Raw genomic sequence first — 16,401 nt, forward strand, 5'->3', positions numbered from 1 at the left:
CGAAAGGTGTTACTGAGCATTTTAAGAGGGAGTGGACACTAGGTCTATAGGTGGACGCCTTTTCGAGATATCGCCATTAGGGTGGGCCAGGGGTGACTCTAGAATGTTTGTACGATATGGGTATCAAATGAAAGGTGGTAATGAGTATTTTAAAAGGGAGTAATCCTTAGTTCTATAGGTGGACGCCTTTTCGAAATATCGCCATTAGGGTGGGCCAGGTGTGACTCTAGAATGTTTGTACGATATGGGTATCAAACGAAAGCTGTTACTGAGCATTTTAAGAGGGAGTGGGCATTAGGTCTATAGGTGGACGCCTTTTCGAGATATCGCCATTAGGGTGGGCCAGGGGTGACTCTAGAATGTTTGTACGATATGGGTATCAAACGAAAGGTGTTACTGAGCATTTTAAGAGGGAGTGGACACTAGGTCTATAGGTGGACGCCTTTTCGAGATATCGCCATTAGGGTGGGCCAGGGTGACTCTAGAATGTGTTTGTACGATATGGGTATCAAATGAAAGGTGGTAATGAGTATTTTAAAAGGGAGTAATCCTTAGTTCTATAGGTGGACGCCTTTTCGAAATATCGCCATTAGGGTGGGCCAGGTGTGACTCTAGAATGTTTGTACGATATGGGTATCAAACGAAAGCTGTTACTGAGCATTTTAAGAGGGAGTGGGCATTAGGTCTATAGGTGGACGCCTTTTCGAGATATCGCCATTAGGGTGGGCCAGGGGTGACTCTAGAATGTTTGTACGATATGGGTATCAAACGAAAGGTGTTACTGAGCATTTTAAGAGGGAGTGGACACTAGGTCTATAGGTGGACGCCTTTTCGAGATATCGCCATTAGGGTGGGCCAGGGGTGACTCTAGAGTGTTTGTACGATATGGGTATCAAACGAAAGGTGTTACTGAGCATTTTAAGAGGGAGGGGCATTAGGTCTATAGGTGGACGCCTTTTCGAGATATCGCCATTAGGGTGGGACAGGGGTGACTCTGGTATGTTTTTGTACGATATGGATATCAAATTAAAGGTATTAATGAGGGTTTTAAAAGCGAGTGGCCCTTAGATGTATATGTGAAGGCGTTCTCGCGATATCGACCAAAATGTGGACCAGGTGATCCAGAAAATCATCTGTCGGGTACTGCTAATTTATTTATATATGCAATACCACTAACAGTATTCCTGCGAAGATTCCAAGGGCTGTTGATTTCGCCTTGTAGAACTTTTTCATTTTCTTCTACTTAATATGGTAGGTGTCACACCCATTTTACAAAGGTTTTTCCAAAGTTATATTTTGCGTCAATAAACCAATCCAGTTACCATGTTTCATCCCTTTTTTTCGTGTTTGGTATAGAATTATGGCATTTTTTTCATTTTTCGTAATTTTCGATATCGATAAAGTGGGCGTGGTTATGGTCAGATTTCGCCCATTTTTTATACCAAGAAAAAGTGAGCTCAGGTAAGTACGTGGGCTAAGTTTAGTAAAGATATATCGGATTTTGCTCAAGTTATTGTGTTAATGGCCGAGCGGAAGGACAGACGGTGGACTGTGTATAAAAACTGGGCGTGGCTTCCACCGATTTCGCCCATTTTCACAGAGAACAGTTACCGCCATAGAATCTATGCTCCTACCAAATTTGAGAAGGATTGGTAAATTTTTGTTCGACTTATGGCAATAAAAGTATTCTAGACAAACTAAATGAAAATGGGCGGAGCCACGCCCATTTTGAAATTTTCTTTTATTTTTGTATTTTGTTGCATCATATCATTACTGGAGTTGAATTTTGACTTAATTTACTTATATACATTAAAGATATTAAATTTTTTGTTAAAATTTGAATTTAAAAAAATTTTTTTTTAAAAAGTGGGCGTGTTCTTCATCCAATTTTGCTCATTTTTATTTAGCACATATAGAGTAATAGTAGTAACGTTCCTGCCAAATTTCATCATGATATCTTCAACGACTGCCAAATTACAGCTTGCAAAACTTTTAAATTACCTTCTTGTAAAAGTGGGCGGTGCCACGCCCATTGTCCAAAATCTTACTAATTTTCTATTCTGCGTCATAAGTTCAACCCATCTACCAAGTTTCGTCGCTTTATCTGTCTTTTGTAATGAGTTATCGCACTTTTTCGGTTTTTCGAAATTTTCGATATCGAAAAAGTGGGCGTGGTTATAGTCCGATATCGTTCATTTTAAATAGCGATCTGAGATGAGTGCTCAGGAACCTACATACCATATTTCATCAAGATACCTCAAAATTTACTCAAGTTATCGTGTTAACGGACGGACGGACGGACATGGCTCAATCAAATTTTTTTTCGATCCTGATTATTTTGATATATGGAAGTCTATATCTATCTCGATTCCTTTATATATGTACAACCAACCGTTATCCAATCAAACTTAATATACTCTGTGAGCTCTGCTCAACTGAGTATAATTAAAGGTAAAGTTAAAATTAAAGTTAAAGTTAAAAGTAAAGTTAAAGTTAAAATTAAAGTTAAAGTTAAAATTAAAGCTAAAGTTAAAGTTAAAGTTAAAGCTAAATTTAAAGTTAAAGTTAAAGTTAAAGTTAAAGTTGAAGTTAAGTTAAAGTTAAAGTTAAAGTTAAAGTTTAAGTTAAATTTAAATTTAAAGTTAAAGTTAAGGTTAAAGTTAAAGTTAAAGTTAAAGTTAAAGTTAAAGTTAAAGTTAATGTTAAAGTTAAAGTTAAAGTTAAAATTAAAGTTAAAGCTAAAGTTAAAGTTAAAGTTAAAGTTAAAGTTAAAAGTAAAGTTAAAGTTAAAGTTAAAGTTAAAGCTAAAGTTAAAGTTAAAGTTAAAGTTAAAGTTAAAGCTAAATTTAAAGTTATAGTTAAAGTTAAAGTTAAAGTTAAAGTTAAAGTTAAAGTTAAAGTTAAAGTTAAAGTTAAAATTAAAGTTAAAGTTAAAATTAAAGTTAAAGTTAAAGTTAAAGTTAAAGTTAAAGTTTAAGTTTAAGTTTAAGTTTAAGTTAATGTTAAAGTTAAAGTTAAAGTTAAATTTAAAGTTAAAGTTAAAGTTGAAGTTAAAGTTAAAATTAAAGTTAAAGTTAAAGTTAAAGTTAAATTTAAAGTTAAAGTTAAAGTTAAAGTTAAATTTAAAGTTAAAGTTAAAGTTAAAATTAAAGTTAAAGTTAAAGTTAAAGTTAAAGTTAAAATTAAAGTTAAAGTTAAAGTTAAAAGTAAAGTTAAAGTTAAAGCTAAAGTTAAAGTTAAAGTTAAAGTTAAAGCTAAATTTAAAGTTAAAGTTAAAGTTAAAGTCAAAGTTAAAGTTAAAGTTAAAGTTAAAATTAAAAGTAAATTTAAAATTAAAGTTAAAGTTAAAGTTAAAGTTAAAGTTAAAGTTAAAGTTAAAGTTAAAGTTAAAATTAAAGTTAAAGTTAAAATTAAAGTTAAAGTTAAAGTTAAAGTTAAAGTTAAAGTTTAAGTTTAAGTTTAAGTTTAAGTTAATGTTAAAGTTAAAGTTAAAGTTAAATTTAAAGTTAAAGTTAAAGTTGAAGTTAAAGTTAAAGTTAAAGTTAAATTTAAAGTTAAAGTTAAAGTTAAAGTTAAAAGTAAAGTTAAAGTTGAAGTTAAAGTTAAAGTTAAGTTTAAAGTTAAAGCTAAAGTTAAAGGTAAAGTTAAAGTTAAAGTTAAAGTTGAAGTTAAAGTTTAAGTTAAAGTTAAAGTGAATGTTAAAGTTAAAGTGAAAGTTAAAGTGAATCTTAAAGTTAAAGTTAAATTTAAAGTTAAAGTGAATGTTAATGTTAAAGTTAAAGTTAAAGTTAAAGTGGAAGTTAAAGTTAAAATTAAAGTTAAAGTGGAAGTTAAAGTTAAAGTGGAAGTTAAAGTTAAAGTTAAAGTGAATGTTAAAGTTAAAGTTAAAGTTAAAGTCAAAGTTAAAGTTAAAGTTTTGCTTACAATAGAAATTTTGTATGTGTTTATAAAGTTAAAGTGCTCTTATTCTATGAGTTTAAGTCTATTTTTATGTATTACAAGTTTCTTCTTTTTATTAGTTTGATTTATGTTTTCTATGTTTCTATTTTCTACATTGTTTTTATATATCTTTTCTACCTTATAGGGAATTAATGTAAAATTATTGTTTTCATCAATATTTACTACTCTAAAGGATCCTTTATACCTACTATCTAACTTATGGCCTGATTCATTTTTTACTAACACTAAATTTCCTAAATTTATTTCTTTATATTGTGTTTTCCTATCATAAATCATTTTTTGTTTCTCCTTAGTCTGTTTTACTAGTTTATATGCTCTATCTTGCGCTATTTGTAACCTATACTTAATTTCTTTGTCGTAAGCCTCATAATTGTATAATGGGCTTACTGTGTTTTCTCTTAAAAATTCGTAAGTCTGGGGTTTTTTGGCAAACACTAGTTCGTATGGACAATAATTATGAACTCTAGATGGGGTAGTATTGTAACAATACGCAAAATATTCATCCCAATCATTTTTGTCAATGGATATGTAGGAACGTACGTATTCATTGAATGTTCTATGACTACGTTCAACAGTGCTTAAAATTTGATGGTGGTAAGGTGTTGATGTTTTATGGTGTATTTTTAGAAGCTTGCATAATTCTTCAAATACGCTATTTTTATATTCACTTCCCATTTCCGTTATAATTGTATTCATGCAACCATAAACTAGGATAAAATATTCGAATATCGCTTTGGCTATTGTTTTTGCGTGTTTGCTGGGTATTGGTATTGCAACCAAATACCTAGTCAAATCACATACTATAGTAACTGCATACTCATTTCCATTTTCCGTCATGGGAAGAGGGCCTATCGTATCTCTTTGTACTGTGTCGAACCCTTTTGTGGGCGTTTCAGTTATAATCATAGGCTCTTTCAAATTTTTAATTATTTTATTTTTATTACAATGAGCGCATTTTTTGATATATTTTCTGATATCATTTTTCATTCCTTTCCAATAGTATTTTTGTTTTATTTTACTTGTCATGCGATTTATTCCTGTGTGGCCACCAAAAACAGGATCATCATGAAATTTGTGAAGAATTTCTTTAATTTTTAAGCTGTTGCATAGATTTTATCGCGGGCTTGGCGACTAAATCAAAAAAACCGTAACGGATATTTGTCAAAAAGTGTTCGAAAAGGTTCGAAAAAGGTTTGGTGTTAGCAACTGGCCAAATTACATAAAATTGGATCTCTATCATAAAGCTAAAGTTAAAGCTAAAGTTAAAGTTAAAGTTAAAGTTAGAGTAAAAGTTAAAGTTAAAGTTAAATTTAAAGTTAAAGTTAAGTTAAAGTTAAACTTAAAGTTAAAGTTAAATTTAAATTTAAAGTTAAAGTTAAAGTTAAAGTTAAAGTTAATGTTAAAGTAAAAGTTAAAGTTAAATTTAAAGTTAAATTTAAATTTAAAGTTAAAGTTAAAGTTAAAGTTAAAGTTAAATTTCAATTTAGAGTTAAAGTTAAAGTTAAAGTTAAATTTAAATTTAAATTTAAAGTTAAAGTTAAAGTTAAAGTTAAAGTTAATGTTAAAGTTAAAGTTAAAGTTGAAGTTAAAGTTAAAGTTAAAGTTAAAGTTAAAGTTAAATTTAAAGTTAAAGTTAAAGTTAAAGTTAAAGTTAAAGTTAATGTTAAAGTTAAAGTTAAAACAAGTAAGGAAGGCTAAGTTCGGGTGTAACCGAACATAACATACTCAGTTGAGAGCTATGGAGACAAAATAAGGAAAATCAATCTGGGGTAACCCTGGAATGTGGTTGTATAACATGTGTATCAAATGAAAGGTATTAAAGAGTATTTTAAGGGAGAGTAGGCCATAGTTCTATGGATGAACGCCATTTAGGGATATCGCCATAAAGGTAGACAGGGCTGACTCTAGAATTTGTTTGTACGATATGGGTATCAAATGAAAGGTGTTACTGAGCATTTTAAGAGGGAGTGGGCCTTAGGTCTATCGGTGGACGCCTTTTCGAGATGTCCCCATTAAGGTGGACCAGGGGTGATTCTATAATGTGTTTGTACGATATGGGTATCAAATGAAAGCTGTTAATGAGTATTTTGAAAAGGAGTGATCCTTAGTTCCATAGGTGGACGCCGTTTCGAGATATCGCCATAAAGGTGGACCAGGGGTGTCTGTACGATATGTGCATCAAACGAAAGGTGTTACTGAGCATTTTAAGAGGGAGTGTGCATTAGGTCTATAGGTGGACGCCCTTTCGAGATATCGCCATTAGGGTGGGCCAGGGGTGACTCTAGAATGTTTGTACGATATGGGTATCAAACGAAAGGTGTTACTGAGCATTTTAAGAGGGAGTGGGCATTAGGTCTATAGGTGGACGCCTTTTCGAGATATCGCCATTAGGGTGGGCCAGGGGTGACTCTAGAATGTGTTTGTACGATATGGGTATCAAATGAAAGGTGGTAATGAGTATTTTAAAAGGGAGTAATCCTTAGTTCTATAGGTGGACGCCTTTTCGAGATATCGCCATTAGGGTGGGCCAGGTGTGACTCTAGAATGTTTGTACGATATGGGTATCAAACGAAAGGTGTTACTGAGCATTTTAAGAGGGAGTGGGCATTAGGTCTATAGGTGGACGCCTTTTCGAGATATCGCCATTAGGGTGGGACAGGGGTGACTCTAGAATGTTTGTACGATATGGGTATCAAACGAAAGGTGTTACTGAGCATTTTAAGAGGGAGTGGACACTAGGTCTATAGGTGGACGCCTTTTCGAGATATCGCCATTAGGGTGGGCCAGGGGTGACTCTAGAATGTTTGTACGATATGGGTATCAAATGAAAGGTGGTAATGAGTATTTTAAAAGGGAGTAATCCTTAGTTCTATAGGTGGACGCCTTTTCGAAATATCGCCATTAGGGTGGGCCAGGTGTGACTCTAGAATGTTTGTACGATATGGGTATCAAACGAAAGCTGTTACTGAGCATTTTAAGAGGGAGTGGGCATTAGGTCTATAGGTGGACGCCTTTTCGAGATATCGCCATTAGGGTGGGCCAGGGGTGACTCTAGAATGTTTGTACGATATGGGTATCAAACGAAAGGTGTTACTGAGCATTTTAAGAGGGAGTGGACACTAGGTCTATAGGTGGACGCCTTTTCGAGATATCGCCATTAGGGTGGGCCAGGGTGACTCTAGAATGTGTTTGTACGATATGGGTATCAAATGAAAGGTGGTAATGAGTATTTTAAAAGGGAGTAATCCTTAGTTCTATAGGTGGACGCCTTTTCGAAATATCGCCATTAGGGTGGGCCAGGTGTGACTCTAGAATGTTTGTACGATATGGGTATCAAACGAAAGCTGTTACTGAGCATTTTAAGAGGGAGTGGGCATTAGGTCTATAGGTGGACGCCTTTTCGAGATATCGCCATTAGGGTGGGCCAGGGGTGACTCTAGAATGTTTGTACGATATGGGTATCAAACGAAAGGTGTTACTGAGCATTTTAAGAGGGAGTGGACACTAGGTCTATAGGTGGACGCCTTTTCGAGATATCGCCATTAGGGTGGGCCAGGGGTGACTCTAGAGTGTTTGTACGATATGGGTATCAAACGAAAGGTGTTACTGAGCATTTTAAGAGGGAGGGGCATTAGGTCTATAGGTGGACGCCTTTTCGAGATATCGCCATTAGGGTGGGACAGGGGTGACTCTGGTATGTTTTTGTACGATATGGATATCAAATTAAAGGTATTAATGAGGGTTTTAAAAGCGAGTGGCCCTTAGATGTATATGTGAAGGCGTTCTCGCGATATCGACCAAAATGTGGACCAGGTGATCCAGAAAATCATCTGTCGGGTACTGCTAATTTATTTATATATGCAATACCACTAACAGTATTCCTGCGAAGATTCCAAGGGCTGTTGATTTCGCCTTGTAGAACTTTTTCATTTTCTTCTACTTAATATGGTAGGTGTCACACCCATTTTACAAAGGTTTTTCCAAAGTTATATTTTGCGTCAATAAACCAATCCAGTTACCATGTTTCATCCCTTTTTTTCGTGTTTGGTATAGAATTATGGCATTTTTTTCATTTTTCGTAATTTTCGATATCGATAAAGTGGGCGTGGTTATGGTCAGATTTCGCCCATTTTTTATACCAAGAAAAAGTGAGCTCAGGTAAGTACGTGGGCTAAGTTTAGTAAAGATATATCGGATTTTGCTCAAGTTATTGTGTTAATGGCCGAGCGGAAGGACAGACGGTGGACTGTGTATAAAAACTGGGCGTGGCTTCCACCGATTTCGCCCATTTTCACAGAGAACAGTTACCGCCATAGAATCTATGCTCCTACCAAATTTGAGAAGGATTGGTAAATTTTTGTTCGACTTATGGCAATAAAAGTATTCTAGACAAACTAAATGAAAATGGGCGGAGCCACGCCCATTTTGAAATTTTCTTTTATTTTTGTATTTTGTTGCATCATATCATTACTGGAGTTGAATTTTGACTTAATTTACTTATATACATTAAAGATATTAAATTTTTTGTTAAAATTTGAATTTAAAAAAATTTTTTTTTAAAAAGTGGGCGTGTTCTTCATCCAATTTTGCTCATTTTTATTTAGCACATATAGAGTAATAGTAGTAACGTTCCTGCCAAATTTCATCATGATATCTTCAACGACTGCCAAATTACAGCTTGCAAAACTTTTAAATTACCTTCTTGTAAAAGTGGGCGGTGCCACGCCCATTGTCCAAAATCTTACTAATTTTCTATTCTGCGTCATAAGTTCAACCCATCTACCAAGTTTCGTCGCTTTATCTGTCTTTTGTAATGAGTTATCGCACTTTTTCGGTTTTTCGAAATTTTCGATATCGAAAAAGTGGGCGTGGTTATAGTCCGATATCGTTCATTTTAAATAGCGATCTGAGATGAGTGCTCAGGAACCTACATACCATATTTCATCAAGATACCTCAAAATTTACTCAAGTTATCGTGTTAACGGACGGACGGACGGACATGGCTCAATCAAATTTTTTTTCGATCCTGATTATTTTGATATATGGAAGTCTATATCTATCTCGATTCCTTTATATATGTACAACCAACCGTTATCCAATCAAACTTAATATACTCTGTGAGCTCTGCTCAACTGAGTATAATTAAAGGTAAAGTTAAAATTAAAGTTAAAGTTAAAAGTAAAGTTAAAGTTAAAATTAAAGTTAAAGTTAAAATTAAAGCTAAAGTTAAAGTTAAAGTTAAAGCTAAATTTAAAGTTAAAGTTAAAGTTAAAGTTAAAGTTGAAGTTAAGTTAAAGTTAAAGTTAAAGTTAAAGTTTAAGTTAAATTTAAATTTAAAGTTAAAGTTAAGGTTAAAGTTAAAGTTAAAGTTAAAGTTAAAGTTAAAGTTAAAGTTAATGTTAAAGTTAAAGTTAAAGTTAAAATTAAAGTTAAAGCTAAAGTTAAAGTTAAAGTTAAAGTTAAAAGTAAAGTTAAAGTTAAAGTTAAAGTTAAAGCTAAAGTTAAAGTTAAAGTTAAAGTTAAAGTTAAAGCTAAATTTAAAGTTATAGTTAAAGTTAAAGTTAAAGTTAAAGTTAAAGTTAAAGTTAAAGTTAAAGTTAAAGTTAAAATTAAAGTTAAAGTTAAAATTAAAGTTAAAGTTAAAGTTAAAGTTAAAGTTAAAGTTTAAGTTTAAGTTTAAGTTTAAGTTAATGTTAAAGTTAAAGTTAAAGTTAAATTTAAAGTTAAAGTTAAAGTTGAAGTTAAAGTTAAAATTAAAGTTAAAGTTAAAGTTAAAGTTAAATTTAAAGTTAAAGTTAAAGTTAAAGTTAAATTTAAAGTTAAAGTTAAAGTTAAAATTAAAGTTAAAGTTAAAGTTAAAGTTAAAATTAAAGTTAAAGTTAAAGTTAAAAGTAAAGTTAAAGTTAAAGCTAAAGTTAAAGTTAAAGTTAAAGTTAAAGCTAAATTTAAAGTTAAAGTTAAAGTTAAAGTCAAAGTTAAAGTTAAAGTTAAAGTTAAAATTAAAAGTAAATTTAAAATTAAAGTTAAAGTTAAAAGCAAAGTTAAAGTTAAAGTTAAACTTAAGGTTAAAGTTAAAGTTAAAGTTAAAAGTAAAGTTAAAGTTAAAGTTAAAGCTAAAGCTAAAGTTAAAGTTAAAGTTAAAGCTAAATTTAAAGTTAAAGTTAAAGTTATAGTTAAAGTTAAATTTAATGTTAAAGTTAAAGTTAATGTTAAAGTTAAAGTTAAATTTAAAGTTAAAGTTGAAGTTGAAGTTGAAGTTAAAGTTAAAGCTAAAGTTAAAGTTAAAGTTAAAGTTAAAGCTAAATTTAAAGTTAAAGTTAAAGTTAAAGTCAAAGTTAAAGTTAAAGTTAAAGTTAAAATTAAAAGTAAAGTTAAAATTAAAGTTAAAGTTAAAAGCAAAGTTAAAGTTAAAGTTAAAATTAAAGTTAAAGTTAAAGTTAAAGTTAAAAGTAAAGTTAAAGTTAAAGTTAAAGCTAAAGTTAAAGTTAAAGTTAAAGCTAAATTTAAAGTTAAAGTTAAAGTTATAGTTAAAGTTAAAGTTAAATTTAATGTTAAAGTTAAAGTTAATGTTAAAGTTAAAGTTAAATTTAAAGTTAAAGTTGAAGTTGAAGTTAAAGTTAAAGTTAAAATTAAAGTTAAAGTTAAAGTTAAAAGTAAAGTTAAAGCTAAAGTTAAAGTTAAAGTTAAAGTTAAAGTTAAAGTTAAAGTTAAAGTTAAAGCTAAATTTAAAGTTAAAGTTAAAGTTAAACTTAAAGTTAAAGTTAAAGTTAAATTTAAATTTAAAGTTAAAGTTAAAGTTAATGTTAAAGTAAAAGTTAAAGTTAAATTTAAAGTTAAATTTAAATTTAAAGTTAAAGTTAAAGTTAAATTTCAATTTAAAGTTAAAGTTAAAGTTTAAGTTAAATTTAAATTTAAAGTTAAAGTTAAGGTTAAAGTTAATGTTAAAGTTAAAGTTAAAGTTAAAGTTAAAATTAAAGTTAAAGCTAAAGTTAAAGTTAAAGTAAAAGTTAAAGTTAAAGTTAAAAGTAAAGTTAAAGTTAAAGTTAAAGCTAAAGTTAAAGTTAAAGTTAAAGTTAAAGCTAAATTTAAAGTTATAGTTAAAGTTAAAGTTAAAGTTAAAATTAAAGTTAAAGTTAAAATTAAAGTTAAAGTTTAAGTTTAAGTTTAAGTTAATGTTAAAGTTAGAGTTAAAGTTAAAGTTAAAGTTAAATTTAAAGTTAAAGTTAAAGTTGAAGTTAAAGTTAAAATTAAAGTTAAAGTTAAAGTTAAAGTTAAATTTAAAGTTAAAGTTAAAGTTAAAGTTAAATTTAAAGTTAAAGTTAAAGTTAAAGTTAAAGTTAAAGTTAAAATTAAAGTTAAAGTTAAAGTTAAAGTTAAAGTTAAAATTAAAGTTAAAGTTAAAGTTAAAAGTAAAGTTAAAGTTAAAGTTAAAGCGAAAGTTAAAGTTAAAGCTAAATTTAAAGTTAAAGTTAAAGTCAAAGTTAAAGTTAAAGTTAAAGTTAAAATTAAAATTAAAAGTAAAGTTAAAATTAAAGTTAAAGTTAAAGTTAAAAGCATAGTCAAAGTTAAAGTTAAAATTAAAGTTAAAGTTAAAGTTAAAAGTAAAGTTAAAGTTAAAGTTAAAGCTAAAGTTAAAGTTAAAGTTAAAGTTAAAGTTAAAGCTAAATTTAAAGTTAAAGTTAAAGTTATAGTTAAAGTTAAAGTTAAAGTTAATGTTAAAGTTAAAGTTAATGTTAAAGTTAAAGTTAAATTTAAAGTTAAAGTTAAAGTTGAAGTTAAAGTTAAAGTTAAAGCTAAATTTAAAGTTAAAGTTAAAGTTATAGTTAAAGTTAAAGTTAAAGTTAAAGTTAAAGTTAAAGTTAAAGTTAAAGTTAAAGTTAAAGTTAAAGTTAAAGTTAAAGTTAAAGTTAAAGTTAAAGTTAAAGTTAAAGTTAAAGTTAAAGTTAAAGTTAAAGTTAAAGTTAAAGTTAAAGTTGAAGCTAAAGTTAAAGTTAAAGTTAAAGTTAAAGTGGAAGTTAAAGTTAAAGTTAAAGTGGAAGTTAAAGTTAAAGTTAAAGTTAAAGTGAATGTTAAAGTTAAAGTTAAAGCTAAAGTGGATGTTAAAGTTAAAGTCAAAGTTAAAGTTAAAGTTTTGCTTACAATAGAAATTTTGTATGTGTTTATATAGTTAAAGTGCTCTTATTCTATGAGTTTAAGTCTATTTTTATGTATTACAAGTTTCTTATTTTTATTAGTTTGATTTATGTTTTCTATGTTTCTATTTTCTACATTGTTTTTATCGATCTTTTCTACCTTATAGGGAATTAATGTAAAATTATTGTTTTCATCGATATTTACTACTCTAAAGGATCCTTTATACCTACTATCTAACTTATGCCTCGATTCATTTTTTACTAACACTAAATTTCCTAAATTTATTTCTTTATATTGTGTTTTCGTATCATAACTCATTTTTTGTTTCTCCTTAGTCTGTTTTACTAATTTATATGCTCTATCTTGCGCTATTTGTAACCTATACTTAATTTCTTTGTCGTAAGCCTCATAATTGTATAATGGGCTTACTGTGTTTTCTCTTAAAAATTCGTAAGTCTGGGGTTTTTTGCCAAATACTAGTTCGTATGGACAATAATTATGAACTCTAGATGGGGTAGTATTGTAACAATACGCAAAATATTCATCCTAGTAATTTTTGTCAATGGATATGTAGGAACATACGTATTCGTTGAATGTTCTATGACTACGTTCAACAGTGCTTAAATTTTGATGGTGGTAAGGTGTTAATGTTTTATGGTTTATTTTTAGAAGCTTGCATAATTCTTCAAATACGCTATTTTTATATTCGCTTCCCATTTCCGTTATAATTGTATTCATTCAACCATAAACTAGGATAAAATATTCGAATATCGCTTTGGTTATTGTTTTTGCGTGTTTGCTGGGTATTGGTATTGCAACCAAATACCTAGTCAAGTCACATACTATAGTAACTGCATATTCATTTCCATTTTCCGTCATGGGAGGAGGGCCTCTCGTATCTCTTTGTACTGTGTCGAACCCTTTTGTGGGCGTTTCGGTTATAATCATAGGCTCTTTCAAATTTTTAATTATTTTATTTTTATTACAATTAGCGCATTTTTTGATATATTTTCTGATATCATTTTTCATTCCTTTCCAATAGTATTTTTGTTTTATTTTACTTGTCATGCGATTTATTCCTGTGTGGCCACCAAAAACAGGATCGTCATGAAATTTGTGAAGAATTTCTTTAATTTTTAAGCTGTTGCATAGATTTTATCGCGGGCTTGGCGACTAAATCAAAAACACCGTAACGGATATTTGTCAAAAAGGGTTCGAAAAGGTTCGAAAAAGGTTCGGTGTTAGCAACTGGCCAAATACATAAAATTGGATCTCTATCATAAAGTTAAAGTTAAAGTTAAATTTAAATTTAAAGTTAAAGTTAAGTTAAAGTTAAACTTAATGTTAATGTTAAAGTTAAATTTAAAGCTAAAGTTAAAGTTAAAGTTAAATTTAAAGTTAAAGTTAAAGTTAAAGTTGAAGTTAAAGTTAAAGTTAAAAATAAAGTTAAAGTTAAAGTTAAAGCTAAATTTAAAGTTAAAGTTAAAGTTAAAGTTATAGTTAAAGTTAGAGTTAAAGTTAAAGTTAAAGTTAAAGTTAAAGCTAAAGTTAAAGTTAAAGTTAAAATTAAAGTTAAATTTAAAGTTAAATTTAAAGTTAAAGTTAAAGTTAAAATTAAAGTTAAGTTTAAAGTTAAAGCTAAAGTTAAAGTTAAAGTTGGAGTTAAAATTAAAGTTAAAGTTAGAGTTAAAGTTAAAGTTAAAGTTAAATTTAAAGTTAGAGTTAAGTTAAAGTTAAACTTAAAGTTAAAGTTAAAGTTAAAGTTAGAGTTAAAGTTAAAGTTAAAGTTAAATTTAAAGTTAAGTTAAAGTTAAAGTTAAAGTTAAAAGTAAAGTTAAAATTAAAGTTAAAGTTAAAGTTAAAGTTAATGTTAAAGTTAAAGTTAAAGTTAAAGTTAAAGTTAAAGTTAAGTTAAAGTTAAAGTTAAAGTTAAAGTTAAAGTTAAAGTTAATGTTAATGTTAAAGTTAAAGTTGAAGTTAAAGTTAAAGTTAAAGTTAAAGTTAAATTTAAAGTTAAAGTTAAAGTTAAAGTTAAAGTTAAAGTTAAAGTTAAAGTCAAAGTTAAAGTTAAAGTTAAATTTAAAGTTAAAGTTAAGTTAAAGTTAAACTTAAAGTTAAAGTTAAAGTTGAATTTAAAGTTAAAGTTAAAGTTAAAGTTAAATTTAAAGTTAAAGTTAAAGTTAAAGTTAAAATTAAAGTTAAAGTTGAAGTTAATTTAAAGTTAAAGTTAAAGTTAAGGTTAAAGTTAAAGTTAAAGTTAAAGTTAAAGTTAATGTTAAAGTTAAAGTTAAAGTTAAATTTAAAGTTAAAGTTAAAGTTAAAGCTAAATTTAAAGTTAAAGTTATAGTTAAAGTTAAAGTTAAAGTTAAAGTTAAAGTTAAAGTCAAAGTTGAAGCTAAAGTTAAAGTTAAAGTGGAAGTTAAAGTTAAAGTTAAAGTTAAAGTGAATGTTAAAGTTAAAGTTAAAGTTAAAGTTAAAGCTAAAGTGAATGTTGAAGTTATAGTCAAAGTTAAAGTTAAAGTTTTGCTTACAATAGAAATTTTGTATGTGTTTATAAAGTTAAAGTGCTCTTATTCTATGAGTTTAAGTCTATTTTTATGTATTACAAGTTTCTTATTTTTATTAGTTTGATTTATGTTTTCTATGTTTCTATTTTCTACATTGTTTTTATCGATCTTTTCTAACTTATAGGGAATTAATGTAAAATTATTGTTTTCGTCGATATTTACTACTCTAAAGGATCTTTTATACCTACTATCTAACTTATGCCCTGATTCATTTTTTACTAACACTAAATTTCCTAAATTTATTTCTTTATATTGTGTTTTCCTATCATAACTCATTTTTTGTTTCTCCTTAGTCTGTTTTACTAATTTATATGCTCTATCTTGCGCTATATGTAAACTATACTTAATTTCTTTGTCGTAAGCCTCATAATTGTATAATGGGCTTACTGTGTTTTCTCTTAAAAATTCGTAAGTCTGGGGTTTTTTGGCAAATACTAGTTCGTATGGACAATAATGATGAACTCTAGATGGGGTAGTATTGTAACAATACGCAAAATATTCATCCTAGTAATTTTTGTCAATGGATATGTAGGAACATGCGTATTCATTGAATGTTCTATGGCTGCGTTCAACAGTGCTTAAAGTTTGATGGTGGTAAGGTGTTGATGTTTTATGGTTTATTTTTAGAAGCTTGCATAATTCTTCAAATACGCTATTTTTTATTCGCTTCCCATTTCCGTTATAATTGTATTAACGCAACCATAAACTAGGATAAAATATTCGAATATCGCTTTGGTTATTGTTTTTGCGTGTTTGCTGGGTATTGGTATTGTAACCAAATACCTAGTCAAGTCACATACTATAGTAACTACATATTCATTTCCATTTTCCGTCATGGGAGGAGGGCCTATCGTATCTCTTTGTACTGTGTCGAACCCTTTTGTGGGCGTTTCGGTTATAATCATAAGCTCTTTCAAATTTTTAATTATTTTATTTTTATTACAATGAGCGCATTTTTTGATATATTTTCTGATATCATTTTTCATTCCTTTCCAATAGTATTTTGCTTTTAATTTACTTGTCATGCGATTTATTCCTGTGTGGCCACCAAAAACAGGATCGTCATGAAATTTGTGAAGAATTTCTTAAATTTTTAAGCTGTTGCATAGATTTTATCGCGGGCTTGGCGACTAACTCAAAAAAACCTTAACGAATATTTGTCAAAAAGGGTTCGAAAAGGTTCGAAAAAGGTTCGGTGTTAGCAACTGGCCAAATACATAAAATTGGATCTCTATCATAAAGTTAAAGCTAAAGTTAAAGTTAAAGTTAAATTTAAAGTTAAAGTTAAGTTAAAGTTAAACTTAAAGTTAAAGTTAAAGTTAAATTTAAAGTTAAAGTTAAAGTTAAAGTTAAAATTAAAGCTAAAGTTAAAGTTAAAGTTAAAGTTAAAGTTAAAGTTAAAGTTAAAGTTAAAGTTAAAGTTAAAGTTAAAAGTAAAGTTAAAGTTGAAGTTAAAGTTAAAGTTAAAATTAAAGTTAAAGTTAAGGTTAAATCTAAATTTAAAGTTAAAGTTAAAGTTAAAGTTATAGATAAAGTTAGAGTTAAAGATAAAGTTAAAGGTAAAGCTTAAGTTAAAGTTAAAGTTAAAGTTAAAGTTAAATTTAAAGTTATAGTTAAAGTTAAGTTAAAGTTAAAGTTAAAGTTAAGTTTAAAGTTAAAGCTAAAGTTAAAGTTAAAGTTAAAGTTGAAGTTAAAGTTAAAGTTAAAGTGAATGTTAAAGTTAAAGTGAAAGTTAAAGTGA

This window comes from Eurosta solidaginis, unplaced genomic scaffold (assembly GCF_040869045.1).
Source record: "Eurosta solidaginis isolate ZX-2024a unplaced genomic scaffold, ASM4086904v1 ctg00000779.1, whole genome shotgun sequence".
NCBI lineage: Eukaryota > Metazoa > Arthropoda > Insecta > Diptera > Tephritidae > Eurosta > Eurosta solidaginis.